The sequence below is a fragment of the Triticum aestivum genome, chromosome 3B (genome assembly GCF_018294505.1).
Source record: "Triticum aestivum cultivar Chinese Spring chromosome 3B, IWGSC CS RefSeq v2.1, whole genome shotgun sequence".
NCBI lineage: Eukaryota > Viridiplantae > Streptophyta > Magnoliopsida > Poales > Poaceae > Triticum > Triticum aestivum.
In genome coordinates this window covers 771,306,638-771,317,054 of record NC_057801.1, presented here as the reverse complement: position 1 = coordinate 771,317,054, position 10,417 = coordinate 771,306,638, and the positions used below count along the sequence as shown (strand labels likewise).

Sequence of the window (10,417 nt, the reverse complement as noted above, 5' to 3'; positions counted from 1 at the left end):
ACGACCCATTAGTCCCGGTTCATGAACCGGGACTAAAGGCCCTTACGAACCGGGACTAATGGGTGGTTTTCTACTAGTGGAGGCGTGGTGAGGGCGACGGCGATGGCGACGGGGCGGCGCGGGGCAGCGACGGCGTCGGGGCGGGGCGGCGACGGCGCCGGACGGCGCGGGGCGACGACGACGCGGGGCGGCGACGGCGTCGGGGCGACGCGGGACGGCGTGGGGCGACGACGGCGACGGCGAGGCGGAGACGGGCAGCCTGGTGGCGTCGGGCGCGGGGAAAAAGGAACTGAACCAAATTTTCACGAGTGCTGCTTATATAGGCAAAGCATTGGTCCCGGTTCGTGGCACCAACCGGGACCAATGCCCCCTTTAGTCCTGGTTGGTACCACCAACAGGGACCAAAGGCCTCTTTTCAGCAGCCCAAAGGGCGAGAAGCAGAGGCCTTTGGTCCCGGGTGGTGGCACCAACCGGGACTAAAGGGGGAGCATTGGTACCGGTTTGTGCCACCAACCGGGACCAATGCGCCCCTTTAGTCCCGGTTGGTGCCACCAACCGGGACGAAAGGCCTTGTGCCGCCAGCGTCGCGGCACGAAAGTTTAGTCCCACCTCGCTAGCTGAGGGAGCTCGAGAGTGGTTTATAAGCCCCAGTCCCGCTGCCCTCTCGAGCTCCTCTCAAATGCAGGCTTACGGGCCTAAACGCACTATATGTGCATGTGGTCTTATTGGGCCTATTGCGGGCCTGAATCCTGGCCCATTATTGGGTTTCTAGTTGTATTCAGGCCGTGGTGGCCCTTTAGGTGGCACTTTTTTTGCTTTGAATTATTTATTTTCTTTTAATTTTTGCTTTATTTCTTTTTTTTCTTTTAGCTCAGAATAATTATAATCTTTCTGTTACTCCATTAGTTTACAAATTTGAATAATTATAATCTTTATGCAACTAAAAATATATTTGGAGTGATTCTTTTTCCTGCTATTTAATATTACTGCGTTTTATTATTATATTGAAAAACATATTTTGTTATTTTAGTTTCTATCAAAAAAATCTTTATGACAATTCTTTTTGCTTCTAAAGTTTCTAACAAAAAAAATCTTTATGACAATTCTTTTTGCTACTTTGATAATTTTAGTTGCATAAATTTTATATAATTTTAGTTTAAAAAATACTAGAGGTTTATAAAAGATTTTTAGTTGATTCCTTTTGCTATTAGAGTTTTATAAAAGCATTTACTAGTGTGGTATCATCATTTCATCCACATAGCATGTGCAAGAAAGTTGAGAAGGTTACCGCAAAAAACTGGATGCATTTCATGTACAAAACGGACAATCTCTTCGAAGTATCAGGATTTCATACGGAAACTTGTCTGTTACAACAGGCATTTCAAATGAACTACGAAAAGGTTGAAAGTTGGCATGGTATCATCATAATAGTTGTGGAGAAAGTCTTCATTTTTTCTTTGCTTGTGTCCTTTCCTTATTGCGCTGTAACCATGGATAATCTTCATCATTTATCAGGATGCTTGGGTCAGCCTTGACTTTGAAGGGAGGAATTTCATGAAACTTTTCATAATCTTCAGACATGTCTGTCTTGCCCTCCACTCCCACGATGTCCCTTTTTCCTGAAAGAACTATGTGGCACTTTGGCTCATCTTATGATGTATTCGCTTCCTTATTTTTTCTTTTTCTTGGTTTGGTAGACATGTCCTTCACATAGATAACCTATGCCACATCATTGGCTAGGACGAACGGTTCGTTAGTGTACCCAAGATTGTTTAGATCCACTGTTGTCATTCTGTACTATGGGTCTACCTGTACCCCGCCTCCTGACAGATTGACCCAGTTGCATTTAAACAAAGGGACCTTAAAATCTACTCCATAGTCAACTTCCCATATGTCCACTATGTAACCATAGTATGTGTCCTTTCCCCTCTCGGTTGCTGCGTCAAAGCGGACACCGCTGTTTTGGTTGGTGCTCTTTTGATCTTGGGCGATCCTGTAAAATGTATTCCCATTTATCTCGTATCCTTTGTCAGTCAATATAGTCGAAGATGGTCCCCTGGACAACGAGTACAGCTCAGCACAAACAGTGTTCTCACCTCTGAGACGTGTTTCCAACCAACTGCTGAAAGTCCTGATGTGTTCACTTGTAATCCAGTCGTCACACCGCTCCGGGTATTTGGAGCGCAGACTGTTCTTGTGTTCATCGACATACAGGGTCACCAAGGTAGAGTTCATTAGTACTGTGTAGTGTGCTTGAGACCAAGAATATCCGTCCCTGCATATTATTGAGTCCCCTCCAAGCGTGCCTTTTCCAGTCATTCTCCCCTCATATCGCGATTCTGGGAGACCTATCTTCTTAAGGCCGGGAATGAAGTCAACACAAAATTCAATGACATCCTCTGTTTGATGGCCCATGGAGATGCTTCCTTCTGGCCTAGTGCAGTTATGGACATATTTCTTTAGGACTCCCATGAACCTCTCAAAGGGGTACATATTGTGTAGAAATACGGGGCCCAGAATGACAATCTCGTCAACTAGATGAACTAGGACGTGCGTCATGATATTGAAGAAGGATTGTGGGAACACCAGCTCGAAACTGGCAAGACATTGCACCAGATCACTCCTTAGCCTTGGTATGATTTCTGGATCGATCACCTTCTGAGAGATTGCATTGAGGAATGCACATAGCTTCACAATGGCTAATCGGACGTTTTCCGGTAGAAGGCCCCTCAATGCAACCGGAAACAGTTGCTTCATAATCACGTGGCAGTCATGAGACTTTAAGTTCTGAAACTTTTTCTCTGCCATATTTATTATTCACTTTATATTCGACGAGAAGCCAGTCGGGACCTTCATACTAAGCAGACATTCAAAGAAGATTTCCTTCTCTTCTTTGGTAAGAGCGTAGTTGGCAGGACCTTCATACTGCTTTGGAGGCATGCCGTCTTTTTCGTGCAAACATTGTAGGTCCTCCCGTGCCTCAGCTGTATCTTTTGTCTTCCCATACACGTCCAAGAAGCCTAGCAGGTTCACGCAAAGGTTCTTCGTCACGTGCATCACGTCGATCGAAGAGCGGACCTCTAGGTCTTTCCAGTAGGGTAGGTCCCAAAATATAGATTTCTTCTTCCACATGGATGCGTGTCCCTCAGCGTCACTTGGAACAGCTAGTCCGTTGTGACCCTTTCCAAAGATTACGTGTAAATCATTGACCATAGCAAGTACGTAATCACCGGTACGCATGGCGGGCTTCTTCCGGTGATCTGCCTCGCCTTTGAAATGCTTGCCTTTCTTTTGACATTGATGGTTGGTCGGAAGAAATCGATGATGGCCCAGGTACACATTCTTCCTGCAACTTCCCAGGTATATACTTTCGGTGTCAGCTAAATAGTGCGTGCATGCGTGGTATCCCTTGTTTGTCTGTCCTGAAAGGTTACTAAGAGTGGGCCAATCGTTGATGGTTACAAACAGCAACGTGTGCAGGTTAAATTCCTCCTATCTATGCTCATCCCACACACGTACACCGTTTCCATTCCACAGCTGTAAAAGTTCTTCAACTAATGGCCTTAGGTACACATCCATGTCGTTGTCGGGTTGCTTAGGGCCTTGGATGAGAACTGGCATCATAATGAACTTCCGCTTCATGCACATCCAAGGAGGAAGCTTATACATACATAGAGTCACGGGCCAGGTGCTGTGATTGCTTCTCTGCTCCCCGAAAAGATTAATTCCATCCGCGCTTAAACCAAACCATCCGTTCCTTGGGTCATGTGCAAACTCAGCCCAGTACTCTCTCTCGATTTTTCTCCACTGCGACCCATCAGCGGGTGCTCTCAACTTCCCATCTTTCTTACGGTCCTCACTGTGCATCGCATCAACTTGGCATGCTCTTTGTTTCTGAACAGTCGTTTCAACCGTGGTATTATAGGAGCATACCACATCACCTTCGCAGGAACTCTCTACCTGCGGGGCTCGCCGTCAACATCACCAGGGTCATCTCGTCTGATCTTATACCGCAATGCACCGCATACCGGGCATGTGTTTAAATCCTCGTACGCACCGCGGTAGAGGATGCAGTCACTAGGTCATGCATGTATCTTCTGCACCTCCAATCCTAGAGGGCATACGACCTTCTTTGCTGCATACGTACTGTCGGGCAATTCATTATCCTTTGGAAGCTTCTTCTTTAATATTTTCAGTAGCTTCTCAAATCCTTTGTCAGGCACAGCATTCTCTGCCTTCCACTGCAGCAATTCCAGTACGGTACCCAGCTTTGTGTTGCCATCTTTGCACTTGGGGTACAACCCTTTTTTGTGATCCTCTAACATGCGATCGAACTTCAGCTTCTCCTTTTGACTTTCGCGTTGCGTCCTTGCATCGAAAATGACCGGGCGGAGATCATCATCGGGCACATCGTCTGGTTGCTCTTGATCTTCAGCAGCTTCCCCCATTGCAGCATCATCGGGCACATCGTCTAGTTCCTCTTGATCTTCAGCAGCTCCCCCGTTGCAGCATCACCGTATTCAGGGGGCACATAGTTTTCATCGTCCTCTTCTTCTTCGTCGTCTTCCATCATAACCCCTATTTCTCCGTGCCTCGTCCAAACATTATAGTGTGGCATGAAACCCTTGTAAAGCAGGTGGGTGTGAAGGATTTTCCGGTCAGAGTAAGACTTCGTATCCCACATTTAGTGCATGGACAACACATAAAACCATTCTGCTTGTTTGCCTCAGCCACTTTGAGAAAATTATGCACGCCCTTAATGTACTCGGAGGTGTGTCTGTCATCATACATCCATTGCCGGTTCATCTGCGTGCATTATATATAATTATGTGTGTCAAAAGTAAGAAAATCAGACAAGTATCAGAAAGAAGATAAGAACAAGAGGCTCACCACGGTGGTGCCGGCGACGAGATCGGCGCGGGCGATCAACGGCGGTGAAAACGGGGATGGGGCGTGACGAACCACTAAATGTAGACAAATCTCAAAAAAATGGAGCTGCGAGGTCGAGCTTCGAGAGGAGAAAGCTTAACTAGTGTGTCTCGGGCATTTCATCGAACACCTCATGTGCATAGGAGGTGAACTAGAGCACTCAAATGCCCTCTCCTCGCCGGATTGAAAAAACAGAGCATCGGAGTGCTCTGCCGCGGCGGTGGGATATATATAGGCAAGTTATTTGTCCCGGTTCGTGGCATGAACCGGGACTAAAGCCCCCCCCCTTCTGTCCCGGTTCAAACCACGAACCGGGACCTATGATTGTGGGCCAGGAGCGAGGACCATTGGTCCCGGTTCGTGGCTTGAACCGGGACAAATGGTTCCACACGAACCGGGACCAATGCCCACGAGGCCCCGGCCGTCCCCCTGGGCTCACGAACCGGGTCTAATACCCCCCATGGGTCCCGGTTCTTGAAGAACCGGGACTAATGGGCTGGCTGGGCCCGAACGTTAGCCCTGTTTTCTACTAGTGACACCTTTATCCTACGAACAACAATAGATAAATTGTAGACCCAGGGAGCATTACAAAAATATAAGAACATTCTAGGTCCGGCTGCCGCATACAGTTGTTTCACAGACAAGCAGCAAACAAATGTAAACATGTTTCTTGCCTAGAAGAGGGCGTTGCAAAATTACAAGGCTTATGGAGAACAATGAGGCACGTCATATAATCATAGTTTCAGTTGCAAGGCTCAATATATAGAAGTAGGAAAAAGGTTGGGCCCACATTCTCTACTGCAGAAATTAAGAACCACATTGCATACAAGATAGCATCAAGCTAAACAGTGATTGGGTACATATTATGTCCTAATTAAGATAGCTAACAGTAATCCCATCACAGAAGATAACACCAAAAACAAGTCAAGGCCTCCTTTGGCGGCACCGAGGGGTGAGGGAAGGGAGAGCCGGCGGCTAGGATTTCGTCGTCTCCCGTGTCACCCCGAGCGGAGTGACGCGGAGGCAGAGCCTTCTATTCCTCTCTCTCTTAGTTTCCCCTCATTGATTGTTTTTTCTTTTACTTTTGAATATTTATGGACTTCCATTTAAAAAAATGATCATGTAGGAGACATATGGTGATGATGTTGCCTGCATGTAGGCACCAATGTTAGCCAAAACTACTCTGATGGCCTAAAAGTACAAGGCATTGAGATTTAAACTAGGATGGTAGGCATGAAAACATTACATCAGAATACAAGAAGAATTAATGCAACATATTTTTGACTGAAAATTAATGCAACATATTTAACTTTGAGTTCTTTATGCCATGCTATCAGCTAAAACCCAGATATCAAATGTGGGCCCAGCCACCTTGAACAAATCTTCCTTGTGGGTCCCTCTGAAACAGAAAATTAGGAAGTATAAGTTTTGTTGAATTTTCATTCATTTGAAATGTTTATGTACATGCCTTTTACAGTTGTCTTAAAAAGATGCATTTTTATTAAAAGATCATGGCACCCAGATTTGTATGAACTATTTTTCCAAGTTTAGTTTCCCTTTTATGTAGTACTACTACAAGTATGACATGCACCAGAATCAAGAAAAATGGACTAGGATTCAAAATCCTTTGGATTTTATCAGTCTCTAGTAATACTAGCTCCATTCCAGAACGTCATATATTTTAGAAGGGAGGTAGTAGGAATGGTGCTGCAATTCTTTTGGAACCTGTGGGAGATCCTCGTCCGCCTCGACCCCAAATCCCTCCTCCGCTTCCGCGCCGTCCGCCGCGCCTGGCACTGCGCCATCTCCCCCCACCGCTTCCTCCTCGCCCACCACGCCCGCCAGCCAATCCTCCCTTTCGTCTGCAGAGACAGATCCCATAGCATCCTCGCCTTCGACCACCGGGCCGCCGCCGATGCCCAGCTCCACACCGTCGCCCGGCTTGCCGAGCCCTTCCTTCTCGAGGCCTCCTGCGACGGCCTCCTCGTCCTCTCCAGGTGTGCCCGCCGCTTCTCCGTCTACAACCCGGCCACGCGTGAGCATGCCTCCCTCAGGTGTCCAGCCTGGGACTTCAACATCGTGGGGATGTATCCACATGCACCTACCGCCGAGTACAGGCTGCTACTGCGATGTTGCGACCTGGACATGCCTAAGGACGAATTTGGCTGCTATGTCCTTCCGTTGGGCTCCGACCAGCCACCGTGGTACATCGGGTGTCCGGAGAGAGAAGTGATCTCAGCGCTCTTCAATGTACCTGTCTGGGCGCGTCATAGTCTGCATTGGTACCCACTGCCTTATCTGAAATATGAGACTGAAAGCGCCCAGCTCGAGGATCAGGCTGAACAGCAACTGGTAATAGTTTTCGACACCATAGCTGAGTCGTTTCGACAGATGCGTGCTCCACTTGCTTCCACCTACTCATCTATCTTTGAGGTGGATGGCATGCTTGGCATCTATAGCTCTAACAGGGCAAATGAAATTGTTGATATATGGGTGCTGCAGAACTATGAAAGTGAGATTTGGGACTTAAAGTACCGGGTTTAATTGCCGCTAACACAAATCAGGAGGAAGCTTGAAGCCCGTGATGGTGATGGCAATTGGTATGTGATCGTTGCTTCGGGTGATGATGATGTGCTCTTGCTAGTCAGGTTTGCTCATTGGCTGTTTTACGTTGACACTGATGGCAAACTGGTTGCTAGCTTCCAAGACATCAATTTCTATAAATATGGGCTCAAACAGACTCTTGTTCCTCATGATTTCTTCACGACACGAGAAGGTTTTGCTGCGGACGCTTCACCATTCATCTGATGGCTGTTGAGTGAGGTGGTGCCTCAAGGGCCTAGTTTTCGTATCCTCATAAGCTGCAGCGTCTATGAGCTGGATCAAGTATGAGCATGCTCATTTCTTCTTTTTATGTTGATGTATAAAAAGTTATGATAAGAAGTGACTGTTATGTGGATCTATGCTTGTTTAGATACCCTTTCGGGCTGAGGTTATGTCTTGTGTTAATGCTAAACTTATCAAGCTGTTTGCTCTCCTTTATAACAAATTCCAACTGATCCGCCTCATGTCTCTATTTTCTTGGCTGAGTACTTGCTTTGTTCTATTTATCTAGTTGTCGTCTCCCTACTGGATGTTGAGCAATCTTCATGCCTCACATCATTATTTCTTAACTGAAGAATTGATTTTATCTCTTGATATAGTGGTCTTCTTAATAGTCAGTTTTTAGTGTTTTTCCTGTTTGTACCCATTGTTGTACCTGACAATTGGAAGAGGCAGATTTTCCTCTTTGCTGACTTGCAAGCGGCACCTGACCTCTAGAATGCTTTGGAGAACTGCTGGTTAAATTGAATGCTTCCATATTCCCCCGCAAAAAAAAAAGAATGCTTCCATATTGCATCATAATAGTCAACTTCTCAATGAAGTGTCCTGTTATAATTCTGTTTTCTTCAGGCATCTACCACTATGAACTGTGACTCTCTGTGCTACTGGTTGTAACTAAGATATTAGCGCAGGTGATGTGTTGCTCTCTTAAAGCAAACTTGGCTCATGTAGAATTATGTAATGGATTGTAGTTATGTGCATTTGTGGGAGCTAGTGGTCTGTTCTGGGACCATTTTACGTGTCTGTCTCTTGTAGGATTTGGACATCTTTCACTCTAACAAATGATTCAAAATCTTCTTGATTTCTTGCCTAAAGAATTATTTTAGAATAGGTTCCAATCTCATATTCTGGCCCTTTGTCCAAGAGCTAATAATTCAGAGAAATGATGCAGATGGTTAGGTAGATCTTGTTGGACATGGTTGTAGTATATTCTTCTAGAAAAGAGCGGTACAACAACCTGAAAATCTATGGACATCTTATTATTTCAAGTCAGCTGTTAACCACTTCGGGTGAAGGCTTCGCGTGATGCTTGTAGCACAGTTGCTCTTAATAACTTCAGCAGTACTTGAAAGTTTTTGCTTGAGTCAACGCTCCCTAAAATTTATGCCTCCTGGAACTGTGCTGACGTGGAAGGCGTGTGTGGGTCGCTCCCGGGCATGTAGGCGTCTGCCCGCCATTGAAGAGATCACCTTGCTGCACGGACGGAAATCTATGCTAGCTATCTCAATTATTCGGTTATTTTCTTCCCAATTTGAGTGCAAATCCTCAGTAGTATATGTGTGCATGTCAAGCTTGGTCTGTCTACAACCTACTCTTTGAACACCTCTAAGTTGAACGTGAAAATTTGCGTGTCAGACTTGTCCTGTGCCTGAATGAGAAGAACATCGTTCACCAGTAGCTGTTTGTCTGAGTACATGTGCATTCCTACTATACCTCTTGTTTACAACTTTGATATATATCTTCAGGTAAGGAAAATATGCTCAACCTTTTAGAAGCTTGTGTTTGTGAACAAAACGATACGTTGATGATGCAATATATATATATATATATATATATTACTTTCTTCATTTGTTCTTTGTTGGATTTCGGGTAACTGCAGAAAAGTCAGCTAGATGAGTCTGGTAGATTCAGATGTTTACATACTATTTTTGTTATGAAACAAAGTTGTTTAGAACTCAATCTCTACAGCTCAAAATGTCCTTGTAATGCGGCAACAGTAAGCTTGCAGAGAACTATAGTTGAAAGTAAGATGAACGATTCTGTTCCCTGTGGGCTTTGCTTCTGCAGAGAACAGTAGTTTAAAGCAACATTAAGCATGCAGAGAACAGAGTTCTGCTTCTACGATTGAACCTTTCAATATGCACCGTGCCTCATGTTCCCTGTGGGCTTTGCTGCTTTTACAATTATGTTCTAAGCAAGAAACTAATGATCTATGGAACTGATGTATGCTGCAGCCAGACTTAGAGAAGGTGTTACTACAGAAACACAATTTTTGTAATGCTCCTGGGCGTCGATGCTTCACCCGTAGCTAGATGGGTCGATACCATTTTGCTCTGCTTTTGAAGTACTTTTCAATTGATCCGCTTCATGTCTCTATTTTCTTGGATGAGTACTTGCTTTATTCTATTCCCTCTGTCTCATAATATAAGAGTGTTTTTTACACTAGTGCAGTGTCAAAAACGCTCTTATATTATGGGACGGAGGGAGTATTTATTATCTAGTGGTCTTCTTTGTTAAAAACGCTCCGATAAGAGTGTGCTTCTTGGACGCTTTATTCTATTTATCTAGTGGTCTTCTCAGTACTTGTTATTTATCTAGGGGTCTTCCTAATAGTCCGTTCTTTTTAGTGTATTTCCTGTTTGTACCTTTTGTTTTAGCTGGTTAAATTCAATGCCTCCATATTGTATCATAATGCATTTCTGGGAGCTGAATGCGTTGGGGCCATTTTACATGTGTCTGTCATGATAGGTTGGAACAGTTTTATTTGCAGGATTTGGACATGTTTTACTCTAACAAATGATTCCAAATCTTCTTGATTTCTTGAATAAATAATGGGAATTTAGGTTAGATTCCAATGCCATATTCTGGCCCTTTGCCCAGGAGC

General features: G+C 45.0%; 1 pseudogene; it reads left to right on the top strand.

The window, feature by feature from the left end:
• The first annotated feature begins 6,630 nt into the window (after window positions 1–6,630).
• Window positions 6,631–8,010, top strand: LOC123067866 (putative F-box protein At1g50870; annotated as a pseudogene).
• The last annotated feature ends 2,407 nt before the right edge of the window (window positions 8,011–10,417 follow it).